General features: G+C 35.4%; 1 pseudogene; it reads right to left on the reverse strand.

The window, feature by feature from the left end:
- Positions 1-6,969: 6,969 nt before the first annotated feature.
- LOC147829845 (programmed cell death protein 5 pseudogene) lies at positions 6,970-7,467 on the reverse strand (annotated as a pseudogene).
- Between the last annotated feature and the right edge of the window lie 16,609 nt (positions 7,468-24,076).

Below are 24,076 nucleotides of genomic sequence, written 5' to 3' on the forward strand. Positions count from 1 at the left end.
ACAAAATAAAGCAACAAAATAAATCACAGTAGTCATGGGGTTGATGACTCCACTACATTTACTTTTGTGACTGAAATATACATAGAGCTGCTACACAGATTATCTGGTAACATGTAAACAAGGAATATAAAGAGACACTCTCTTAACCCAAAGGAGTTGAGTCTAGTATTAGGATTTCCAAGCTCCAAGTGGCAAGTATAGAAAATTACACAAAGAAAAGCACACTTTTCATACCTCAAGTAATATTCATATATTGATGTCATTTTATATACATATAAAATCAACCCTGATAACATAGATCAAGGAAAGAGCACTGTATTAAGACATGAACACAAAGTTTATTATAATATTGTTCGTTGGTAAAGTAGGAGTTTGTTTTTTTAAAGGAATTTAATCTCTTTAAGATTGCTTACTAGATTATAGAAAATTCCTAGAATTCTGTCTGGATTGCTATACTCCTGTGATTCCACGCAATTCCAGAAGTGAGACGTCTCTTTATTCTGAGACACTTGTGCACTTTTTCTCTAACCTTAACTATTCATTACCCTCATTATAAAGATGTTACCAGTGTGCTAATAGTTCTTTGCCAATAATAATCCCATAAATAATCCCATAAATAATCCCATAAAGCAGTGACCTAGGCCTATAATCTTGAGTGAGAATGATATGATGATCATGAGTTTGATGACAACTTGGGCAACATCAGGATACTTCGCCAACAAATAAATAAATAAATAGAATGAAAGAAAGAAAAGAAAAAGAAAAAAGAATTCTACAGTCAAGTATCTTTCTTGGATAATTCTTAAGCATTAACTATGCTCCAAAACTATGGTAATATGTGTTCTAATGTTTAAAAAGTTCTTCATGGTAAGCATTATTACACTTTTACAGATAAGAAAATTAAAACCCCATGACCTCAAATATTTACCAAATGTAAAACCAAACCAAACCAAACAAACAAATTTAAAAAATACATTAGTAGAAGTAGCAAAATTTAACTCCAAAAAACCAGATTCTGCCTGTGTTCGTAGCTATTGTCAAAAGACAAAATTACATTAAACTTAGTGATAGATCTAATTGGCTTTTATTTGTCATTCACAAGCAGAAAATCTTCTCTTATGAAAGGAGAATGAGAGGGCCCATTGGACAATAGCAGAACAATATATTTTTTTTGACATGAGAATAGAGAAGCAGAATAATAGAAAAACTGATTAGGTAAACATAAGTTTACGCCAGGTTTCTTTTTTAAAAATTAAGGGTTAAAGTAAAGGGGAATTCCTTATTATCAGTACTCTGACTCAGGGAGAATGGACTCTCCTGTTTGCCAGAAAACCTTGTTCATTTGGGGATCTATCTGCTTCTTTAAAGTCTGTTTTTTAATTGTTTTGTTAGAATATGTTTGCAATACATGGTGAATATAATCATCATGGTTATTTGCACATGTACATGTTGCAGCTTGATCTTTTTTACTTCTCCCTCCTCTCTCCATCCATTCCCAGATCCCCTTCCCATCTCCACAAAGTCTGTCTCCTTGATTATGTGTTTGATTAGCAAATCTTTTTGGTTTGATCTAGTCTCTTGGGACCTAGTGTGGAGCTCAGCCCACCCCCCTCAAAACTTTCCTCCTGTAATTTTGTTTAACAGTATCAATGGAAAACTACAATCCTGTATTAAAAAGTGGAACCCATTACATGGAGAAAATTGGACAGAAAACACATGTGTTAAAGGAATGTTAAGGCATTCAGCAGAGCCATTAAGAAATGGATTGCTCTGCTACAAAACCTTGGTCAAAATTTTGGTTTTGCCAATTATTAGTTCTGTGACTTTGTGTAGTAAACACAAGTGTTTGATGTTTTGACTGTTGGAGGCTTGCTGACCCTACAGAGAATGCTCTCCCTGGACTAGGCAACTCTTCCAAACAGTAAAGGAGGCTCCTTTGAGTATGCCTTTCATATACAAACCAGTCAATGGGGAGCAAAAATCTGACACCCCCATCAGGCTCTTACACTTGGGGCAATTATCTTTCTGCCCTTTTCACTCTGGGCCAGGTACCAGAAAACTCAAGACAACTACACTTACTAGAGCCCATTGAAAGTTTTCAAAATAGTCAGTCTAACCCTGCTTACTCTGTCTCCCCTATTTTGTTTTGTTTTATTTTCCATGAAAAACACAGTGAAGTCTGTTGATCATTGTAAAGTTTCTCCTGGTACTTGTCTGCTGACGGACCCTGGTGCTTCCCTTTGTGGTCCTGCATGGTGCACCCTTCTTTCCACTTTGTGAACTGTACTGTCTTTTCAATAGCAGTCATTTCCTGACTTGTTGGTTTCAACTGTACCTGAATGATAAAAAAAACCCTGACATTTAAAAACACTTGGGAAATTTATTCAACCTCTCTAAAACTTACTTTTGAAATTGTTTTGTAATATTGAGATACTAACACTGGCAGTTATCTTAATCATCATGTTAATCACAAGTACCTACGTGAGAAAGTGTACAAAGGGCTCAGTAAAGTGCCCAGCTTGAGGTGACAGTTCAACAACCAGTGACATTTTCAAAATTATCCTTAATGAGATTATTATTATTGGTAAAGAGTGTGCTTCTGGGAAGTATGGAGCAAACTTGACATACCTCTGCATCTTTAGTAGACAGTAGGCACTCAAAAACATTTGTTAATTTTTTTAAAATTAAGTAATTTATTCTTAGAGATCTCTGTGACTAAGACCAGATCAAACTAAGCCAACTAGATCAAACTAAGCCTTTATGCTAACAGTGCTATAAATCATTAACACCTTTGCCGAATGGCTGAGCAAAACCATTAGTTCTTGGGCACACACATTTTAACTTGCTTATTTTCTAAATATATGTAATCCACATCCATAAAAGCAAAACAATGACAAGGAAAATTCTTCTTCATGCACTTTTCTCAGTCTTGTCCTATAAACTATTAAGAACTTGGAGTTTTGGATATATTCTTTGAGAACAAAATTTGAACATTTCTTTTAAAATACAATAAATAATAAATGTTCTCTCTCAGAACATGCTGTCTGCAGGGGACAAACAAATGGCACATTAAGTGGAAACAGCACACATTCTTTACAAGAAGAGTTTACTCTAAAATGGTTCCATCTTAAATTTTTTATTCTAATTGTAAATTCCAGAGGCATAGCATAGCAAGTTTTGTAGAGTGAAACAGAGCTGCTCTCAGGAAGACTTTAGACTCAAATGACAGTCAGAGAATAATGAGATGTTCTGAGGTTTTGTCCATATGTGCAAGCACTGATCAGCATCCAGCATGGCTTTTGTGTCTGTGTTGGGGAAAGGTTACCCTTTGTGCTAAAGAGAGAACATTAGTGTTAAGAGCAGACCCTTCTGAGTCTCTGAATAATTTCTTGAAATAGAAAATTCTGTATAATACTTGCAGAATTGATGGTACCCATGGGAGGACATGATATAAAAAAGAGGAAATGTAGAGCTGTAGGTGATTTCTAAATACTAGTAGTACTGATTCTGAATGGCAAGGTGATTACAAGGTAATGGCCACAAAATTGACCAACGAACATGCCTTCTCTTTAATCTTACCTTTCACTTGCTCTCTGTGAGCTGAAGCTGCCTGGTTTAAGAAGTAATCTAGTTCTCTCCCAGATCATAAAATTCTTCTTTATTCTCTTCTTTTTGTTAATGTTTTATTTGTCTCATCCTTTCTGTTACATATCTTATCCCTTATTTCACATATAAATTGAGGGAATAGTAAAATTGGGCTGGTATCTGTAACACAAACCTTCTTAGTATTTTATGACAATTTATGTATTGTGAAACATCAATGTTTCATGAATAAAACTGTTTCTGTTTTTTCCAACTTTGGCTAATTATTAGTATTAAAATAATCTATAAATAGACCTTAAATCATTATTTGTTTTTTGCCTGCTATGTGCTACTACTATGTGCCACGAAGTTTCCTACCCTCATTATCTCTATTCCTTACCCAAATTCTCCAAGCTAGACATTCTCATTTCACAAATGAAGAAGCAGACTAAGAAAGTTAAAGAGCAGCAAAAGCCGCTTGGATGGAAATAGTGGTTTATAAACCCTACAGCCCATACGTTTTTCTACTGCCACCTTTTAAATTTCCAATTACTATTTTCAGTGAATCTCTGAAATTAGAAAAAAGTATTTATGTGGTTACTTAACATAGAAATTCATACTACACCACCGAGCACATTATGGACAAGAAAGAAGTGTGATTTTTTTTCTGGTGATGTAGATCTGGTTGGTTCCATAGAATTTGTGAGGAGAGCTGATCTTTTTTAGGCCCTACCTTGCCTTTAAATTGAATATCTAACTATAAGTTTTCTCCTTCCCTGTGAAAATGTTTCTACTCAACCATGAGGACTAGGCTCGCTCCTGATCCCCCAGCCCTCAAAGTTGACTAGAAAGACAGATGCTGTGTGATTTCATGAAGACCTGAGATTAGGTGGACCTTTTGATGAGGCATGTAATTTAGGGTTTAGCACTCTTTCATGCAGCAAGCACTGCTGGGCTGCTGGTAATGTTGAAGTCTAGGCCTTTAATCATTGGATGCTTTTTGTGTCTTGCTAAGGTGATTTTTTTAGCTTATATATAAAACAATAAGAATTGTCAGAAAGCTGCTGGAATGCCAGTGAACAAGCACTGGGACATAAATTCTGTCTAAAAAGTTTAATGAGAGCCACCCGTAAAAGGCTTATCCTAGAGTTAAACAGTGAAATACCATAAAGAAGTTGGCCCCCTCTTCCTGGAGACCCAGGGAATCAAAGAGCATCCATCCTGTTGTTAACTTGATAAGCTTTTATCAGCAGCCCATATTAACCAACTGGCATTTTAAGTATATTTTCAAAGCAAAGATTCCCTGCCCATCCCCCAGTCTTATCATGATGCATTCATGCTGAAAAATTAAAAATGTCTCAGAACTAATACTCCCCTCCCACCATGGCCTCAGCTGTTTAGCCATGGCATCAGTGCTCGTCCTTGCTGTACCCTACAGATTTGACATGAGGATTTTATTTGTTAAGGACTCAGCTCCCATCATCTCCCTAAGACTTTTGTTGCTAATTGGAAATGTTACCCCCCCCAAAAAAAATTTGCGCTGGAAAAAGAAAGGGGAAATGTAGGAGACTACAAAATAGGGGGAACAATTTTTCTAATCAGCTTTGCCTTCCTAAAATGAAACTAGGTCCATCCAGCCCAGAGAAGACACCATTCATGTTGGGGATGAGTTACGTAAAATGGTAGGTCAAAAAGGTTTTTTAGCCCTTGTAGACTCTGACAAGACAAGCTCAAGGGTGGAGAAGAAGCTGAGAAATCCAGGTAAAAATGAGCAGATTTGAGGAATAGCTCTGAACTTGCACCTCTGTATCTCATCAGCTATACCAGACTGAGTTGTTTTTATTAAACAATATCACCTTAAACCATTTTTCTTACCTTTTATGAAATTTTAAAATAAACAGATTACAAGAGAAAATAAGATAATTCATATTTCCTCATCCAAATTAGCACTGTTAAATCTTGGTATAAACTGTTAGAATGCACAAAAGGCATATTAACAGGTGCTCAACATCATATGTCATCAGATAATTGCAAATTAAAACAACAAAGATACTAATGGACCTATTTTAATAGCCAAAATCCAGAACTCTGACAACACCAAATGCTATCAAGGATGTGATGCAGCAGGAGCTCTCATTCATTACTGGTGGGAATGAAGAATGTTAGTCCCTTTGGAAGACAGTGTGGAATTTTCTTACAAAACTAAAAGTACTCTTACCATACAATCCAGAAGTCTCTCTTCTTGGTCTTTATTCAGAGGAATTGAAATTTTTTTCTGTACAAAAATCTTTACTCATAATTGCTGAAACTTAGAAGCAATAAAGGTTTCCTTCAGAAAAAATATCCTGTGGAATATTCAGACAATAGGGTATTATTCAAAGCTAAGAAGACGTATATTTACTATCAAGGCATGAAAAGATGTGGAGGAAACTTAAATACTCATTGCTAAATGAAAGAAGCCAATTTGAACAAGCTACATATTGCATAAGTTTAACTATATGATATTCTGGGGCTGGGGATTAACTCAGTGGTGCCGCTGCCTGCCTCGCAAGCACAAGGTCCTGAGTTCAATCCCTGATACCAACCCCTCTCCCCTCAAACCCCAGAACTATATGATATTATAGGAAAGAAACATCACAGAGAGTTAAAAAAAAAAAAAAAAAGCTGGGGCGGGGGGAGTGATTTCCAGGGCCAAGAGTAGAAAAAAGTAGAACAGGGAGGAATTTTAGGTCAGTGAAAATATTCTATATGATACTACAATGGAAGATGCATGTTATTATGTCTAAATGTTAGTGTGCCCATGAAATTGAAATGTTCAGTCCTAATCCCCAGTATAATGATAAAAAGAAGCAAGACATTAGGAGATAATTATGAGAGTGGGAGAGTGCATAAATGAGATTAGTGCCCTTATAACAAAGGACCCTGAGAACTGCTTTTTCCCTTTCTACTAGGTGAGTACACAACTAAATGGTACTATCTTTGGTCAAAGAAGCAGACCCTGAACAGATACTGAATCTGTTGATGCATTGATCTTAGACTTCCCAGCCTCCGAAACTGTGAGAAAGAAATTTCTATTGTTTATAAGCTACCCAGTTTTTTGTATTTTCTTATTACAGCCCAAGTGAACCTTGACATGTGCAATTATACCTGATGTCAAAATCACAGAACATACAGCTCCCAGAGTAAACTTTTCTATAAACTATGGACTTTGGGTGAGGATGATGTCAAAGTAATCTTGTCAGTTGTAACAAAGGAATTGCTCTCATGTGAGATGTTATTGGTGGGGGAGAAGGTACTCATGTGAAATCAGGGAATATGGAAACCTGCTGTAATTTTCTCCAGATTTTTTTGTGTGTGTGTGATACTAAAACAACTTTATTTTGCTTAACAAGTTTATTTTTTTAAAGGCATATAGGCAAAACAAAGTAAACATTTAAACAGATTTTAACTTCTGCCCTAAAACTGTTCCATTAAGTGTCAGTCTTTAAACATTTTTAGTTCAGTAATCATCATCTTCATCAGAGTCCATTACTTTTCTTCTGTTGAATTTAACTGTTGTTTTCTTTTCTGTTTGTTGGCTTCCTTTTTCAAGGATTTCTATTAAACCTTGTTCTGAGACCTTCCCACTTAGCTGTCCATACTTTGCCATCTGTATAAGGTAATTCTCTACTGCTTTCGTTTTTTCAGGCTTTACAAGTGCTAAGTTACTTAACCTGGCCCCGGCTGATTGATCCAGAACTTGCGCTAAGATACTGTTTCTCATTTCCGCTTCCCTGTGCTTGGCTTCCTGTTGTGCTGCATCATCAGGTGTTTCTCCTGCAGCTCGGCCGGCCTCTGCTTCCTCAGCGCCTCCAGCTCCTCATCCACCATGGCGCGACCGTCGCGGAGTAGCAGCAGTAGCCACTGTCCGGCCCACCCGGAACTCTTTCTCCAGATTTTTTGTGAACTCAAAATTCCTCTGAAATTGTCCATCTTTTTATATTTTTAAAATTAATTTTATTGGTACACTTTTGACATGCATAGTGATTCTTCCCAGGGAATTTGTACCTGTACATAGTATATCTTAATTCTTTTTTCCCCATTTCCCTTCTATTTTATCCCTTTAGTTTTTCTTCCCCTTTCCCTTTACAAAACTTTAATTTTTTCCCTTCCATTCTTTCTAAATTTTTTAATCCCTATTCCCTCCCTTCCCTTTCCCTTTCACCCTCCCTTGTTCCCCTTCCCATTGGAACATTTTCCACCTATTTCCCAATATCTGTCATCCATTTTGAACCTTATTTACCTTTTGGTTTTCTCACACAAGAGAAACAATGTGACATTTAAATATGTGTCTGAATTATTTCACTTAAGGGTATGGTCTCAAGGTGCATTCATTTACCTAAACATGTCTCAAGTTTATCATTCTTTATGGCTGCATACTACTCCATTGTATATAAAAACTACATTTTCTTTGTCCACTCATCTATTAATAGGCATCTGTCTGTTTTCAAGTTTTAGCTACTACAAATTGTGCTGCTATAAACATGGGTGTGCATATATTGCTGTGGTATTATGTTTTAAACTCTTTGAGGAAGATACCTAGAAGGGAAATAATTGGGTCAAATGGAACCTCTAGTTTTAGTTTTTTGAAGAATCTCCATACTGATTTCCATATTGGAAATTTCCCCTCCTATCCTTGGTGGATAAGGATTTTTTTTTTTACCGTCATCCTTGCCAGCAGTTGTTATTGGTTGATTTCTTGAAGATAGCTATTCTTTCTGTAGTGACATGGAATCTCAGTGTTGTTTTAATTGGCATCTTTTGAATTACCAGTGATATTGAAAATTTTTAAATGTTATTTATTTGCTGTTTACACTTCTTCATCTGAGAAGTGTCTGTTCATTTCAGATACTCATTTTTGAATTGGGTAATTAAATGTAGAGATTTGATTTTTTTGAGTTCTTTTTATATTCTAGATATTAGTCCTTTGTCTGAGGAACAGCTAGTAATTTTTTTTTCCAATTCTGTACATGCAGCCATACCACTCTGTTGGTGGTTTTTCTGTGAAAAAGCTTTTTAATATGGTGTGATCTCAGTTGTTGATTCTTTGGGATATTTTGTGTGAGATTGAGGTTTTGTTCCTAAAATTTGCCTGCATCTATGTGTCTGAGAGTTTTAACTGTTTTACCTCCTAAGATTGTTTCTTTTTAAATATTTCTATCTTTGATCCATTTCAACTTTAGTTTAATGCATGGAAATGGATATGGGCCTAACTTTAATCTGCAGCATGTGGAAAGCCAGTTTTCCCAGCACCATTTATTAAAGAAGCTACCTTTCTTTCAGGGAAGGCATTTGGCTCCTTTGTCAAAGATAAAGTGGCTGAGTGTGTCTGGAGTTCTTTCTACATCTTCTAATCTGTTCGTTCCATTGATCCTCGGATATGTGCATTGTTTTGTTTTGTTTTGTTTTGTTTCTAATATCACGTTTTTATCAAGGTAGCTTTGTGTTATAATTTCAAGTCTGGAAATGTGATGCTCCCTGCTGTGTCTCCCCTGCTCAGGATTGTTTTAGCTATACTAGTTTCTTCTGCTTCCAAATTAATTTTAGGATTGTTTTCTCTAATTCTGTGAGGTATGCTATTGGTATTTTGATTCAGATTATATTAAATCTGTTTAACAGTTTTGAAATTATGGTCATTTTCACTATATGGTCTCTGCCTATTGCAAGAACAGGGGATATCTTTCAACTTCTGATAGGCTTTTTAATCTTCTTTGCATATTACTGTAGTTATCAATATGAAGTTCTTTTACTTATATTGTTCATTAATTCCTATGTATTTCATTTTTCTTGATGCGATTGTGAAAGGTATTTGTTTCTCTAATTTCTTTCTCAGTGAGTTTGTTATTTGTGTACAGGGATGCTATTAATTTTTGAGTGTTGACTTTGTAGCCTGGTATCCTACTGAATTTGGTTATTAAATCTAGCAGTTTTTTGGTGGAGTTTGTGGGGTCTTCTATGTACAGTATCATGTTAGCTGCAAATAATTATAATTGAACTTCTATCTTTATTCCTTTTATTTCTTTCTCTTGTCTAATTACTCTGGCTAATGTTTACAGAGCTATATTGAATAGGGGTGATGATAGTGGGCATCCTTGTCTTGTTCATTTGATTTTAGAGTGTAAGATTTCAGTTTCTGATCATTTAGAATGATGTTGACTGTTGGTTTGTCATAGTTCACTTTTATCAATTTGAGATAAAGACCTTCCATTCCAATTTTCTGAGGGGTTTTCATCATGAATAAGTTTTGGACATTGTCAAATGCTTTTTCATCATCTCTTGAGATGTAATTCTTGTTCTTGGTTCTGTTAATATGGCATATTACCTTTATTGATTTGCATATGTTGAACCATCCCTCTCCGTGGGATGAATCCTACTTAGTTATAATGTGTAGTCTTCTTGATGTTTTACTACATTCTGTCTGGTAATAACTTATTGAAGAATTTTGCATCTATGTTTATTAAGGAGATTGCCTATAGTTCTCTTTTTTTCATTGACTTCTTCTCTGGTTTTAGTATGAGGATAATATATGCTTCCAGGATAGACATTGGGAGTATTGCTGTCTTCATTGTCTTTTTCTATGAAATCCTTTAGAATATTTTGGAGTGTGGGTTTCATGAATTTCCTCAGGTGTTCTTTATCATGGAAGTATCTTATTTCTCTATCAATTTAGAAAGATAATTTTGCAGATTATGTCAATATGGGTTGGAGGTTGTTTTCTTTAAGGGTTTGAATTTTTTTTACTCCAAGCTGATTTTGGTGCTTTGAAATCCACAGCAGTTCAGGCCTCTGGTTATAGGGTTGGATCAAGAGTTGTTCAGCCTACAATATTCTGGCTGTCTCTTGCTGGCAAGAGACAAGACCTTGGCTCCTTGACCCTGAAAATATCCCACAGTTGTTCCTCACACAGTCACTGTGGGATTTCAACACTAGGAGCCCCAAGATGAAGCCAACCCACAGCTTCTCCAAATCCCTGGTTCAGCTGGCCCCTCCATAAAATGGCACCTTCCAAGCATCACCTGTAGGGGACACAGCAGAAAATTGGACTGGAAACATTCCCCACCTGTTGTAGTACACAGCATCCACTGCTGCATTCCACTGGTGCATTTCTCCCTGGAGGCCTCTGAAGCCACCTGCCCTCACTATGTCTCTATAGATTCACTCTTCTTCTCTCATGCGGTGAGCCTGGATCCAGGGAGAAAGTAAAGTTTGCAACCTCTTTTTTCTGCATTGTGGTTTGTCTCTTCACTTTCTCTGTGGCTTCCAATATTCTTTTCAGATATTTCCTAGGTACCTGTGATTCATCTTCCTCCTTTTCTTTCCCAAGTTGTTATTTTCTAGTATCTGAGTTCCAAATATTGGAGAGATCAATTTGTAGCTGTTTACCACTCTGCCAACTTTCTGGGAGTCAAAATTGTCTATTTTTTAAAAAACATACAAAGGTGATGTGGGTTTTTTTTTTTTTTTAAAGAAAACTAGCTCCTAACATCAATACTTTTGTATTATTTATATACTTAAATGCAGATTAATTTATTAACAGATGGAAAAGGATAATTGAACAGCTGTAAATACTTATAAAATACACGTAATTTAAATAGTAAGATTAAATTTAATTTTACTTGAAGCTTAAAAATAAATAAATGAAAGTAAATTTGAAAAAAATAAAATAAAGTAATTTTTCAGTATAAAAAATACCCCTAAAAGAGCCAACTGTGGTTGTAAAAAGGTACTGTGAAACTTCTTGTACAATTTGGAATTATTATGCCTGTATTCAAACTGTTTCCATTTTAGGTTATTTCAGCTCTTAACTCTATCTACTTTAGAAGGACATCAGCAATCTCATCAATCCTATCAACTCTCCTTCCTACCCTTTTCTTCTTGATTTTGGTTATTTTTATTTCTATATGGTCAGTGTTTATTTTACAATGTTAACATTTAATTTTTTTCAGTACTGGGGATTGAACCTATGGGTATAATTCAAGAATTGTTTTTATATCCATATTTAAGGAACAAGATACTGCTAAACAAAGTCCATAGGATGACATTGTTTTGGATCAGCCTCCTACCCTAGGCCCAGAAGATCAGACCAAACCAAAATGGAGTCACTTTTGCTAAGTGTAACACAATCAAATTGAAATGTAAAACAAACTAGTGTCCCCAAAATCAGAAGATCCTAGTCCTCCTGAGCTAGCATGTTAAGGAGGTCACCTGTGTTTTAAGTCTAGAAGGAAAATGACTAAAATGGTCAATTCACTTCTCGATCCCTATTTCTGCCCTCTTCAGCTCTTTTATGACCAAAAATATCTGCTTCTGCTCAGCTCATTACAGGACTCAGGCAAAATATTTGATAGAATAGGATATTGAGTGATTCTAGAATAAAAAACAAAAGCCAATTATATATTTAGATTCTTTATAATTTTGTATTTTGATAGTACTGAGAAGTAGTCCTTGAACAAATTTCTCTGGTTTCTGTGATTTTTTTATTTAAATATTATTTTATTCATTTCTTAATTGGGCCATTTATTTATTCATTTTTTAATTATTTATACAATGTGCTTTCCTCTTTTCTTCCTTTCTCTTCTCTCTTCTTTCTCTACCTCTTTTTCTCCCTTCTTCTTTCATTTTTTCCTCTTTTTTTCTTTTCTTATCTTAGGTTTTCCTACTTGCTCAAACTGCTCTATTTTCCATGTTTCTGCTTTTTGGGAACCTCTGTCTACACATTATATTAGTTCGGGTAGTGTGGGATTAAATTTTATACTTTCTCTCTACAAATATATATTTAGTGTATTTTTGTTTCCCTTCTTTTACTTTTTTTTTCCTTTTTCACCATGAACTATAGTGAGAGTTGTGTTCTTTGTATTATTTCCAATTTTCTACAATCTGAAGAAATGTCAAAGAGATGGAAAAGGCTGAGTTGAAGGGGTACATTTTTGTTTGGTATAACCGAGTCTATTTTTTCTTTTGAGATTTTGCCAACAGGACAAATAAGAGAACTTTTAATTCTGTTATGTGAGGCAAGAGTGAATTTGTATTATTATTCCAATAGAAACAGAGAGATTGGTGTTCCAGGATCCATTATAACTAGTAAAATGAGAGAGCAAACTGTGTTCCCTTGACAACACACCTTGAAGTCTGGAGCAGTTTTAATCTTCTTTATGTATGGTCCTGACAGCTCTCGAAAAAGGCCAGTTTCCAACTCCTCTTTTTTTTCTATTTTCTATTGTAAAGATTTCCAGTATTCTTTCACATATTCTCTCATCATAATGCAGAATTTTCAAAATGTTCTCATTTTTCAAGTTGCTCCATTTCTCAGAAACTGGAGAAAATATCCATATTCATTCAGGCACATAAAGAAAACTAAACACATTACCTGATATCCCCTGACTACAAAAAGGGGAACAAATAAAAGGCTCTTACAAATAAGAGGCCACTTAATTTAAACCCCTAATATAGAAGAAGTGAATCCTAAATAATATACTTGCAATTTTGGCTGTTTATTTCCCTTGGTCCAAGTAACAGAGAAAATATAGGGCCTTTCTAAATTTGACTGAACTCTAAGGTACAATAGGATTTTTTTTTTTATTCCCAGATTCTAATTTTGATAAAGTGAGTAAAGATTTAAAGATAAAGACATTTGCAGCAAAATTAGATATAATCAGAAAAAAATGAAGCAATTTCAATGTTCTCAAGTAGAGAAATAATTATGCTAACAATTGTAGCTTTTAACCATGGGAAATCATAAAATATAAAAACCTGTGTTCAATTGACATAGAGAAAATTGTGATAAAAGTCCTAATCATACCTACAAGATCAGATCCACTGTCTACACTGCTTGCCATTTTATGACAATACCTCCTACAGTATCTGTATCTGGGTGTATAAATGCAGGGAAGGGGCACACAAATGAAAAGATGGCTCTGAATACTTTTCAAAGGAAACGGAAAAGTCAGTAAATATGCACATGTAGTCAATTCCAAAACACCGCTTCTAAACACTAGTCAATATCTTAGGGACACCACAAACCAGTATACTACATGTATATAGTTTTCTTCTTCCAACTGAATATGAAGTTTATGTCTTCTTAATGAATTCAGGCATTTAAAAATCTCAAAAGGAATATTAAAACATTGAACGTCTACCAAGTCCTGAGCCTCCACATTCTTTATTCTTCACTCAGCTCCTAATTACTATAAAATTTTGACAAGTACTTCACAATTTCCAAAACCCATGCTCAACTCTTCACAGATTCCCCAAATCCTTTAATGATCTCAGCGCTGTCAGCTATCTGAGTGCAGAACCGGGGAGGAGCACCTCAGCCAGTAAAGACAGAAGTAGCCTTGTGCTTCCTTCTTCAATCCTAGAGTGGCAGAGAGGGTACAAAGTAAAACACAGCCACAAAGTTAGAGTGTATTTTCAAAGACTAACTGGAATTTAATGAAAAAGAAAAGTTTTTATTAAGCTGAAGAATCAGAGAAACCAAAAATGAGTTGGAGACATCTTACTTTTAGAAGTCAGGAAATGACAACTTTCAAATCAAAGATTAGAATTTTAAACACACTGTCAGATTTTTAAAGTGCTTACTCTGCAGAAGTTTAAGATTCCAAAGAAGGAAAGATATGATACTTTTTATTCCTTGGCATTTTATAGTATATTCATCAGATCTTTACAGTTTTGTGAGTTACTTTACTTAGCTCCATGAGTTGATAATTCATAAAAGAAATAGATTCTCCATTTTCTCACTTATTCGTTAACTCAGCAAATGACTACAGTCACTTTGGTATGTATAGTACTCAATGTAGTACTTGATAATGCTGTGGACAAAAGACAAGTGAACAGATAAATAAATACAATGCAATAAATAACATTCTGCATGCCTATTAGAGAAAGACACATAGTTGAAACCCTAAATTATTCTACAAAGTACAATAAATTTTAACAAGATATTCATATGGCTTCACATGAAATAGTACTAAGACGCAGATTTAATTGTTCAGATTTGCATATCTTGAATCACGCAAGTAGATGCAATTATAAACATGCTATTATAAGGAAAACTTTCAAGTTCTTCCAACATTTCCTGGAGCAGAGGGAAAGTTAAGAGCATGATCTGGGGTTAGGTTTGCATCCCACCTCTGCTTCCTCCATCTGCCCATAATTGGTAAGATTTATTTAACTCTACATACTCAGTTTCATTATCCTGAAATATGGACAATAATAGTACTTAGAGTACTTTATAGTGTTTCTGAGGGTTATATTCAGTTAAGATACATAGAAGATTTAGAATGTTCTTAGTTTTCTCCATTAAGTCTGAGGAAGGGATGAAGAAAGAATGCTAATATATGGCTAAATATAATGGATATTCTATGAGTCCTTTGCTAAGGACACACACACACACACACACACACACACACAGAGAGAGAGAGAGAGAGAGAGGAGAAAAACAAAGAGACAGAAAAAATTTAATGATCAATATTAGGAAACAGGAACAAAGGCATGGAGTAGACAATCATAAAAATAAGAAATGAGAAGAGGGCTGAGAATATAGTTGTTTTTTTCCTTGTCTGCTTGAGGTCCTGAGTTCAATTCCCAGCACTGAAAAAAAAAAGAATTCTTCTCTGAATAAATAGTATTTTTTGCTTTAGATTTAAAGTGTTTTACATATTATCTAATGTTATTCATCTTCTATAATGATAAATTTTTATTCCTCTAGTATTAGGTAGCTCAATCTAGATTCCACTGCAGTATTAAATAGTCCTCAAACTCTCAGTATCTTTAACAGTTTAACTTTTGCTTATGTTGACATGACCATTGTGAGTTACATGCAATTCATTTTCTTCATTTTTAGGACACAAGAAGGAGAAACAATACTTTTTTTCTTTTACATTAAGTTTATTGGTACATTTTAGATATGCAATACAATGACATTCATCATTGGGAATTTGGACCTTTACATGATATATCTTGGTTCTTACTTTTTCCCCATTCCCCTGCCCTCCTGGAAACCCCTCCACCCCTCCTTGTTTATAAGGAATTGTTTCCATTTTTTCCTTTTCTCACATATTTTCCTTTCCCTTCTTTCCTTTTCCCTTCCCTTCCCATTTCCCCTTTCCCTTGAGAATTTTTTTTCTATTTCACATTATCTATTATACATTTTGATCCTTGTTTGCACTTTCAGTTTCTCACACCAGTGAAACTATGCAGTATGTACACTTATGTCCCTATTTATTTCACTTAAGGGTATGGCCTCAATATGCATCTATTTAGCTATAAATATCTGTAGTTTCTCATTCTTTATGGCTAATTAGTACTCCATTTTATTTTAAAAAGCGCATCTTCTTTATCCAGTCTCCAGCTGATGGAAATTGGGCTGTTTCTAAGTTTTAGCTATTACAAATTATGCCGCTATGAACATGGATGTCCATATATTGTTGTGGTATGATTCTTTTGATTCTTTTGGGAAGATGCCCAGAACAGGGATAACTGGGTCAAATGGGACCTTTAGTCCTAGTTCTTTAAGGTATCTCCATACTGATTGCCACAGTGGTTGCACCAGTCTACACTCCCACCAACAATGGAGAAGGGTTCCTTTCTCCCCGCACACGCGCCAGCAGTTGTTATTGGTTGATTTGTTGATAACAGCCATTCTTTCTATGGTGAGGTGGAGTCTGTGTTGTTTTCATCTGCATCTCTCAAATGGTCAGTGATGTGGAACATTTTTTAATGTATTTATTTGCTGCTTTTACTTGTTTGTCTGAGAAATGTCTGTTCATTTCAGATGCCCATTCTGGATTGGGTCTTTAAGTTTAGGAGGTTTGATTTTTTAAAATTCTTTATAGATTCTAAATAGTAGACCTTTGTCTGAGGAAGAGCTGGTAAAAAATTTTTGTGACATTTTAGGCTAGGTTTTAGCTCTGTTGGTGGTTTCTCTTGCAGTGCAGAAGCTTTTTAATAAGATGAGATGTCAGTTGTTGTCTTTGTACTACTTCCCATGCTGCTGAGGTTTTGTTCATAAAGCCTTTTCCTATTCCACTGTCTTCAAGAGTTCTACCTAACCTATCTTCCAGCAAGTTTAATGTTTCTGTTTTAATATTTAGATCTTTCATCCACTAAAATTGAATCCACTTCAATTTTAGTTTAGTGCATGGTGAAAGATATGGGTCTAATTTTAATCTTTGGCAGGTTGAAATCCAGTTTTTCCAACACCATTTATTAAATATGCTGTCTTTCCTCCAGTGAGGGTGGTTAGCTCCTTTGCCAAAGATGAGGTGGCTGAGTATGTCTGGAGTTGTTTCTGCATCTTCTAATCTATTCCCCTGATCCTTGGGTCTGTTCTTTGCCAGTAACATGCTGTGGGTTTTTTTTTTTAATCACAGTAGGTTTTTAGTATAGTTTCAAGTTTGGAATTATGATACCCCCTGTCATGTCTTAGTTGCCTAGAATTGTTTTTGATACCCTAGCTCTCTGCTTCATCCAAATGAATTTTTGTATTATTTTCTCTAGTTCTGTGAAATATCCTTCTGGGATATCAATCGGGATTGCATTGAATCTATATAGCAGGTTTGGAAGTATGGCCATTTTTACTATATTGGTTCTTCCTATAAGGAACAAAAGATGTCTTTCCATTTTCTTATGTCCTCTTCAATCTCTTTTTTCAAAGTGCTATAGTTTTCAAGGTAGAGGTCTTTTACTTTCTTCATTAGATTGATTCTTAGATGTTAAAATTTTTTGGATGCTATTGAGAAAGGAATTGTTTCCCCAATTTCTCTCTCACTTTTATTTGTGTATAAAAATGTGCAGAATCACTGGTCATTTGAGAGATGCAAATGAAAACAATGCTGAGATTCCACTTCACTCCAAAAAGAATGGCTGCTATCATGAAATCAACCAATAACAAATGCTGGTGGGGATGTGGGGAAAGAGGAACCCTGCTCCACTGCTGGTGGGAGTGTAGACTGATGCAACCACTGTGGAAATCAGTATGGAGATACCTCAAAGAACTAGGACTGGAAGTCCCATTTGACTCTGCTATTCTACTGCTGGGGATCTTCCCCAAAGAATTAAAAGAATCATACCAAAGTGATATATGTGCACCCATGTTCATAGTAGCACAGTTTGTAATAGCTAAAACTTGGAAACAGCCCAAGTGTCCATCAACTGGAGACTGGATAAAGAAAATGTGGTTTGTTTATAAAATGGAGTACTACTCAGCCATAAAAAATGAGAAATTAGAGACATTTATAGCTAAGTAATGCACATTGAGGCAATACTCTTAAGTGAAATAAATTGGACACACATGAATAAATCCCGAATAGTTTCTCTGGTGTGAGAAATTGAAAGTGAAAATAAGGTCTAAATGTATAATAGGTAATGTGAAATAGGAAGAAAAGGGGCAAAGGGGAAGGAAGTGGGAGGGCTAGAGGAAAGGATAGAAGGGAATGGGATTAATATGAGAAAATAGAAAAATAGGAACAAAATCTTTGTAAATAGGGAGGAATGGAGGGGTTGAAGGGAGGGCTGGGCAAGGGTGAAAAATAAGAACCAAGAGAGATTATGTAAAGGTGCAAATTTCCAATGATGAATGTCATTATACTGTATACCTAAAATGTACCAATGATTAGAATGAATAATTGAAAATGTAAAACAGGAAGAAAAGGTCCAAAGGGGTAGGGGTAGTGGGAGGGGCAGGGGAAAGGAAAGAAGAGAAAGGAAAAATGATGAGAAATGGAAAAAATGGAAATAAAGTCTTTGTAAATAGGGAAGGGTGGAGGGGGTGAAGGCAGGGCTAGGAATGGGGAAAAAAATAAGAACCAAGATGCATTATGTAAAGGTACAATTCCCAATGAGAAATGTAATTGTGTTGTATACCTACAATGTATGAATAAAAGAATTTTATTTAAAAAAAGAAGGTTATTGATTCTTATGTGTTGAATTTGTATCCAGCTACTGTGCTGAGTCTGTCAATTAAGTCTAGATGTCTTTTAACAGAGTTTTTTGGGGTCTTCCATGTAGAGTATCATGTCATTGGCAAATAATGAAAGTTTAAGTTGCTCCTTTCCTATCTTTATTCCTTTTATTTCTCTTATTTAATTGCTGTGGCTAATGTCTCCAGAACTACATTGAACAGAAGTGACATCCTTGTCTTATTCCTGATTTTAGGTTGAACGATTTCAGTTTTTAACCACTTAGTATGATGTTGGCTGTTGGTTTTTCATAGATAGCCTTTATCAGGTTGAGATAAAGACCACCTATTCTAATTTTCTGCAAGGTTTTAAAGATGAATGTGTTTTAGATTTTGTTAAATGCTTTTTCTGCATCTATTGAGATGATCATATGGTTTTTGTTCTTGACTTTGTTAATATAGTGTATAACATTTATTGATTTATGTGTGTTGAACCCTCCTTGTATCTCTGGGATGAATCCCACTTGGTCAGGTTGTGTGATCTTCTTGATGATCTGTATTTTGTTTGCCAGTATCTTATTGTGGATTTTTCCATCTATGATCATTAGGGAGATTGGCCTGTAGTTCTCTTTTTTGGTTGTATCTTTGTCTGCTTTTGGAATCAAAGTAATCCTTGCTTCTAGGAATTAATTTGGGATTATTCCTTTCCTTTTAATTTCATAAAAGAATTTGAGAAATAGTGGCATTAGCTCTTCCCTAAATTTCTTGTAGAATTCATCAGTCAAGCCATCAGGATCTTGGCTTTTATTTGTTGGTAAATTTTAAATTATGTTTTCTATTTCTCTGATTGAAATTATAGTGTTTAGAATTTTTATTTCATCTTCCTTCAACTTTGGTAATTTATATGTATCTAGGAATCTGCCCATTTCTTCTATTTTCCATTTTATTGGAGTACAGGTTCTCAAAGTAGGTACTGATCCTCTGGATTTCTGCTGGATCTGTTGTGATTTCACCCCTTTCATTCCTAATTGCATGTATTTGAGCCTTTTCTGTCTTTTTCTCGATAAGGTTGGTGAAGGGTTTATTTATCTTTTTGAAGAACCAACTCTTAAATTCACTGATTTTTTTGTATCATTCTCTTAGTCTCCATTGCATTGATTTCCATTCTAATCTTTATAATTTCTTCCTTTTTTACAAGCTTTGGGCTTCTGTTCTCTTCTTTTTCTAGGAGCTTGAGGTTCAGCTTTAGGTTGCTTATTTGAGCTCATTCTGTTTTCCTAGTATGGGTACTCACTGCTATGAATTTCCTTTGTAGAACTGCTTACATTGTGTCCTGTGGATTCCTGTATGTTATATTGGCATTATCATTTAATTGTACAAACTGTCTAATTACTTCTTTAATTTCCTCTGTGACCCATTGGTTGTTCAGGAGAATGTTATTCAATTTCCATGTGTTTGTGAAGTTCTTGCAGTTTCTTATGCTATTGATCTCCAATTTAATTGATGGTCTGATAATATACAGGGGAAAATTTCAATTCCGTTGCATTTACTTAAACATGTTCTGTGAACTAGCATGTGGTCTATTTTGGAGAATGACCTGTGTACAGCTGAAAATAGGAATATTCTTATTTTGGGGGGTGGAATACTCTGTAGACATCTATTAAGTCCATTTCTTCAAAAGTTTGGTTCAGTTCTAGTATTTTGTTCTACATTTTCTATCTAGATGATCTGTCTATTTGTGACAGTGGGATATTAAGGTCCCCTCCTACAATTGTATTAGTGGTTATTTGGTTTTTCATGTCCATTAACATTTGTTTTATATAGCTGTGTGCACTAGTATTTGGTGCATATATATTTATGATTGTCATCTCTTCCTCTTGTATTGTTCCGTTTATAAGGATATAGTGACCTTCTTTGTCTCTCTTAATTAGTTTTGGTTTGAAATTTACTTTGTCTGCAAATAAGATTGCTACACCTGCTTTTTTCTGGGTTCCTGGTGCATGAAGAACTGCTTTCCATCCTTTTACTTTCAGTCTTTGAATTTCTTTTGAATTAGGTATGTTTCTTATATGCAGCGTATTGTTGGACTTTGCTTCTTAATCCATTTTGCCAGTCTTTTTCTTTTGATTTGTGAATTGAAGACATTAGCATTGATGGTTATAACTGATATGTATTGACTTATGCTTGTTATGACATTTTCCTGTTGTTGTCTCTTTTATTTTCCCCTCTTTTCCTTTAATTTCTTCACTTGCCTGATGGCTTCACTCTGTTGGGTTTCATGGAGTTGTGACCCTTTTTTTTTTTTTTTCTAGGATATTGTTTAGAATTGTTTGGAGTGCTGGTTTTGTATTCATGAAGTTTCTCAGGTGTTCTTTGTCATGGAAGTATCTTATTTCCCCACTGATTTTGAAAGATAGTTTTGCAGAATACATCAATCTAGATTGGAGGTTGTTTTCTTTTAGGGCTTGAAATACTTCACTCCAGGCTTTCCTTGATTTGAGGGTTTCTGTTGAGAAGTCTGCCATGATTCTGATGGGCTTTCCTTTGTATGTGATTTGTTTCTTTTCTCTAACTGCTTGTAGTATTTTCTTCTTCTGTTGGGCTTCTGGGATCTTAACTATTACATGTGTAGGTATAGATTTTTTTCATCATGGCTAGTTGGAGTCCTATATGCCTCAATTATCTGTATGTCAAATTATTTTCCTCTGCTTGGGAAGTTTTCTGCCAATACTTCTGTGAATAGTTTTTTATATCATTTGTACTTTCTCCTGTTTTTTTGTGGACTCCTGTCAGTCTTATGTTATCTTCTTTGTGTCATCTAGCAGCTGCTGTATTGATATCTCCTGGTTCCTTACTATTTTCAAGAAATCTCTTTCCATGGTCACTAACCACAATCCTGTCTTCTATATCTGCTATTCTGTCTTCACATTCACTCATTGTGCTGTGAATATTTTCAATGGAGTTTTTAATCTCCTGGATATATGTTTGAATCTGTTTCATGGTTTCCATTTCTTTCCTCTGCTGGGCATTCATGGCTTCCATCACAGCCCTGAGCTCATCTATCTTTTTTTTATCTGTTTCTGTTCTAGAGTCTCTAATCATGTCCTTCATTCATCTCACCATCTCTGTAGTTATCTGGGAAATTATTTCCGTTTTGAATTTTTCCAGAGCCTCATTCATCTGTTTTATTACTTCCCTTGCTATCACTTCAGGATGTCTGGGAGGTTGATCAGATCTTTTCACCTCGTTGATCCCCAAATTTTCCTGCGGTGAGCTAGAAGTCTGGGTTTTCACCTTGTTTAGGTGTCTTCTCATTTCTATTTTTGTTGGTGGTGCTGTTTTGGGGTTGATACTTCAGTATTGCTTATTGTGAGTATTTTTATTGCTTATATTTAGAACTCTTATGGAATGATTGCTTCTCAGAAGTTTCTGCCAGGTATAGCTGGTCTTTAGGTTTTGAGTCTCTAATGACACTTAGGCAACCTTGTTTTCAGAATACAAGAAAGGACAGCTGATTAGATCAATCAGGACAACTTTGCCCAAGTGATAAAATCAGCATCAACAATAGCATCAAACACAGGTTAGAATATGACAATTCATTTTAACTATTAATCTGTCACCTTTAACCACATGAACTAGATCAAAATTGAGGACCAGTCCAAAGTATGTTTGTAGCAAATAAACACTTCAATATAACAAATTTACTCTTTGGGATGAGGATGTAGAATGAGTTGGGGAGTGAGAGATTGAGGGATAGAAGAAGAGGGAAAGGTTAGAAGTGAGGCTAGAGAACATAGGAAGATCACTCAAACTTTGGGAAACTGTTGAAGAGAAGAGGAAAAGACAGATGCAGTATCTTCCCAAAAGAATTAAAAGAATCATACCACAGTGATATATGCACCCATGTTTATAGCAGCACAGTTCATAATAGCTAAAACTTGGAAACAGCCCAAGTGCCCATTAACTAGAAACTGGATAAAGAAGATGTGGGTTTTTTTTTTTATAAGATGGAGTACTATTCAGCCTTAAAGAATGAGAAATTAGAGACATTTATAGCTAAATGGATGCATATTGAGGCCATACTCTTAAGTGAAATAAATAGGACACACATGTAAATACCAAATAGTTTCTCTAGAGTGAGAAACTGGAAATGAAAATAAGGATTCAAATTATTAAAATGAAGAATTGATAATTTGAAATAGGTAGGAGATGGGTAGAAATGGGTAGGAGAAGTAGGAGGGGAAGGGGAAAGGAAAGAAATGAAAGGAAAAATTATGAGAAAAGAAAAATATGGAAACAAAGTCTATGTAAATAGGGAAAGGTGAAGGGGATGAAAGGCATACAGGAAATGGAGAAAAAAATAAGAACCAAGATACATCATGTACAGGTAAAAGCACCCATTGATAAATGTAAATGTATTGTATATCTAAAATGTACCAATAAAGGAATTTAAGCAAAAAAAAAAATTAAAAAAGGAAAAGATAGAGTGAAGAAACAAAGACAAGAACAAAACAAACTAATAGCAATAGGGAAGCCAGAAGCTATAGTCAATTTCCTATAAAAATAATGACAATTGAGAGAAGGAAAGGGAGAGAAAAAAATCCAAAACAGGACAGGAATAAGAACAAAAAGGGGGAGAAATAAAGCACAAGAAAGGAGAGAGAGACAAAGAAGAAAAGAAAGAAAAAAAGACCTCCTTCAGAGTATGTCTCTGCTGTCACAATAGACAAAGTGGGCAGCAATGTGCAGATCTAAGTTGATTAGTCTCAGCAAGCCAGCTGTAGTCCTCTAGATTCAGGCTGATTTCTGGCTGCAAGGCCCAAGTTGAGCTCCTTGACCTTCTGCAGGATTGAACTCTGCAAGGTTCTACTGCAGCTTTCAGCTGCCCTTCCCTTGAAGTAAGTCCAGGTTCTGATGGGAGGTGCTGATCCCACCAACTTACCAACCACAGTGGTCCAGTGTGCCTTTATTGCAGAGATTTTCTTCACTTTCCCAGTGGGCTTCAATCTTCATCAAGGAGCCTCAGAGAGGCCCTCTCTCTGTTGTTCACTTCTGCTCTATATTCTGAAATTCATAACTATGTCCTTTATGGCCCCAGGTGCCTCTGTAGTGTGGATTCAAATACCAGCCAAGCCTAGGCAGCATTTTGGTGGGCATGGCCCTCTGTGTGAAGGTGCTGGGGCTGTGGGGGTGGTCCTGGCCTTTCCATGAGAAGGTGCCGGGTGCTGGGTCAGTGGGGGTGGTGCCGGGCCTCCATTTGATGGTGTCAGGGTGGCCAAAACAATGACTATTTAAAGTTATTCTAATAGGATAGTAGAGGAAAAAGAATGATGAAAGAAGAACACAATGGCCTCAGAAACTTCCACTCATCAATGTGATACATTATTTCTATTCACATTCTATTGCTGAGAATAAGTTATAGGTAAGATTGAAGTTAATACACTGGGGTATATAATCTCACAAGAACAAGGAGAGAATATTTTGAGTAATAATATATTATTATGCCTCTCAAAAGAATCTTATGAATTGAATAAGTACTTAAATATTTCTAAGGACCCT

This window comes from Heterocephalus glaber, unplaced genomic scaffold, assembly GCF_053883595.1.
Source record: "Heterocephalus glaber isolate CG9 unplaced genomic scaffold, H.glaber_assembly_v1.0 deba00000347, whole genome shotgun sequence".
Classification (NCBI taxonomy): domain Eukaryota; kingdom Metazoa; phylum Chordata; class Mammalia; order Rodentia; family Bathyergidae; genus Heterocephalus; species Heterocephalus glaber.